The sequence below is a fragment of the Chrysochloris asiatica genome, unplaced genomic scaffold (assembly GCF_000296735.1).
Source record: "Chrysochloris asiatica unplaced genomic scaffold, ChrAsi1.0 scaffold00158, whole genome shotgun sequence".
Taxonomy (NCBI): Eukaryota; Metazoa; Chordata; class Mammalia; order Afrosoricida; family Chrysochloridae; genus Chrysochloris; species Chrysochloris asiatica.
Genome location: NW_006408676.1, coordinates 7,488,715 through 7,492,020, shown reverse-complemented (window position 1 = coordinate 7,492,020; position 3,306 = coordinate 7,488,715). Strand labels below are relative to the sequence as shown.

Genomic DNA, 3,306 nt, shown 5'->3' with positions numbered 1-3,306 from the left:
TCTTTCTCTCACGGAACCGCTGGTAGTTTCGAACCGCCAACCTTGAGGTTAGCAGCCCGATTCGTAACCACTACGCTACCAGAGGACCATCAATATACAACCTATATTTGATACATTTACTTTTCTGCACTAACTTGATGTTGTCTTGTTTGTGGGGTTTTATTATTGATTTTATTCCCTGGAAACATCACATATTTGATCCTTATGATGTGCTACATTTTTTTGAGATCTTACTCTCTTTTATGTTTTATTTTTTTTCCTCCATGTATACAAATGAGCAAACCCATGGTGGCTCTATACGATAAGCAGTAGACTGTGAACCACAAGGTCAGCTGTTTGAGCACACCAGACACTCCACAGGAGAAAGATGAGGCTTTTGCTCCCCAAAACATTTAACCTCAGAAACTCTATAAGGATCACTATGAGCTGGAACTGACTCCATGGAACTTAACAATAACTATAGAAATCATTAATTATTTAACCATCATGGTGTGGTGCCGTAGGAAAAGCACTGGACCACAAGGTCAGTTTGAACCACAAGGTCAGGGATTCAAACCCACCAGCTGCTACTCCTCAGAAAACCTATACATGGTCGCTATGAGTAGGAACCAACTTGACAACACTTAACACCAATAATAATACCTTTCTATTTGTAATACTCCCTTGAGTAATACTTGCATAGTTGGTCTGGTGGTGGCAAATTCCCAGAGCTTCTTTTGTTTGGGAATATCTTGATTTCTCTCTTGTATTTTTAAATGACAACTTTGCTGGTAAGGAATTCTTTATTGGTAATTGTTTTCTTTCAGTATTTCATATATATCACTCCATTGTGTTCTGGTCTCCAGAGTTTCTGGAGAAAAATTCACACTGATTGTTATGAAAGGCCCTTGGTATGTTATATTGCCTTGCTCAGTTTATGCTTTCATAATTCTCCCCTTGTCTTTGTCTTTAAAGAATTTTATTAGGGTATGGTGTGGAATTTATTATTTTGTGTCTTTAATTGGGTTTGTATAGTTACTAGTTTCTTTTCTGTGTGATTTTTGCTTTCTTTAAATATCTTAACACTGTGGTCTGTCTGCAAATTGTCAATTCTTTGCATCTTTCTGGTATCTGTAGGATAAACTTTCTCTTTATATTTTGTTTTCAGTTGGTACCTTTCTTGTAATGCTGTGTGTTTTACTGTTTTGTTTTGCTTTTTGTTGAACTAGGGTTTTGTTTTTGTTTTTGTTTTTGCTTATTGTGGGAACAGAAGGACAGAGTGCCTGGTTGCCAATTGAAAGACTGGAGCCGATATGTACCAACCTCTCTGGGGGACTAAGATATGAGTCTGTGAAGACTTTCAGCCCTGGGAACTTCACAGGACAACTCTACTCAGACTTAGAGTCAAGCTATGACTCCGAATCAAAGTAGTGGAAGCAGGCTCAGCATGTTCTCCTGTGAAGTACTAGAGGCCACTCGTATTTTGTTTTTTTCTGTGCTGAATCAGGAATTCTGGATATTTGATTTAATATAAGCATGAGACTTAATAAGCATGAGCAGAAAGTGGGGTTTACTTGTTTGCAGATGCTAGCTAACATAGGAGTGACTCAATTTTCCTATGGCCAAGATAGAGGGGTCTCTCGGTTTTTCCTCAGGGGTGCTCCTGTTCATCCTTTCTTAGGGTTTCCTACTGTGGGCCATTTTCTCTCTGAAATATTCCTTTTGTCCTATTGCCCTTGCTAATCTTCCTAGTCTTTGTACCCATCACTCTTGGGCTTCAGCAAGATTGGTTAGCATTCTCTTTCAGGGCCACAGTCTCCCTTTGGCCCCTCCCAGTTGCATGTCCTATGAATTCCCATGGCTTTTTTAAAATAATTGACTACAACTTCCTCAGATTAATGTCTTTTCTGTATTTCTTTTTGTGGTGAATCTTAGTTATACTGTGCTGCTATAACAGAAATACCAAAGACAATGAATGGCTTTAGCAAGCTTGTAATTATTCTCTCACAGTATAGGAGGCTAGAAGTCTTAATTCATAGCACTGACTCTTGAGAAAGGCTCATGCCTCCTTTCAGCATTTGTAGACCTAGCATTCCTTGGAGATCTCCATGTGTCCTGTCATCAATCTTGGATCTAGGAGGTTCAGGGATCCAAGATCCAAATGACACAGTCCCCTCTGGCTTTTCTTTCTTGGTTCCTCTGATCTTCACTTACTTCTTCTTTTCTTTGAAGATGTTGTAGGCCACATGCCAGGGAAACTTCACTTATATCACCCACATAAGGGCTGAAATGGGACTAAGGGTGTTACATCTTACTCTTAATCCTCTTCTTGATTTATCACATCAGATCACATTGTGGGGGATCGTCACATAACTGCCACATTACATCATTATATAACTGCCAAATCACTGAGAATCATGATCTATTCAAGTTGACACATTTGTTGGGGGACAAATTACTCCACAACCAGATGTTATGCACTCACATCCCATAAAAGCTGCAATAAGTGAGTACTCCCAATATTAGCAGGTAGGTCCTCCCAGCTTCTATGCCATCCCAGTTCTCCTATCTTGAGCTTCTGGACCTACCCAAACTCTCTAATACCTCAGCTGCCATCCAAAATTCTGAGCTCTCAGCCTGTGCTTCTTTATATTTGTTGTCCAGTGTTTTAGTTACAAAGGAAGTAAATCGGAATCTTCTCTCACTTTCCCATCTTGCTTCACCTCTGTATCAGTTGTATATAACAAATTTGAAAAAAAAGTAAATATGCTACATAGCTATAATTGAGTTATCAAATGTTTTAAGTAAGAGGTGCTTGCAATTTGTTTCCAAATATATGACTTCCTGTTTTGACAGGTTTGGTTTAACTTTGGTACTATGGCCTTGTACCTCCAGATGGAATATCTTGCTTACTTCTGTGGTCTGAGGGTGATTGCCACCACACTCCTCTAGGTAAAGAATGACAACCAAGGAGTGAGGAGAAACTCAACTTCAAATTCAGTCCTCTTGACTACTGAGCTATGACTTCCTCCTACCTATTTGTTGAATACGTCCTTAGCAATACAGCTTTCTCATCAGTCTCCTCCTGGATATAATTCTGTTTTTTTCTTTGGAGAGGTGATGCTGTTATTTCATTTTTAGGTTATTATTTATCTTTACTAGTTTGCTACTTATTCAACCTGTATGCTGAGCAAATAATACGAGAAGCTGGGTTCTATGAAGAAAAACGTCAGGATTGGAGGAAGACTCATTAACAACCTGCGATATGCAGATGATACAACTTTGCTTGCTGAAAGTGAAGAGGACTTAAAATATTTACTGATGAAG

General features: G+C 39.0%; 1 protein-coding gene across 1 annotated transcript in view; it reads left to right on the top strand.

The window, feature by feature from the left end:
* LOC102817697 (olfactory receptor 8D2-like) overlaps nt 1–3,306 on the top strand; it is a 6,986-nt gene that overhangs the window by 852 nt on the left and 2,828 nt on the right. The window lies entirely within an intron of this gene.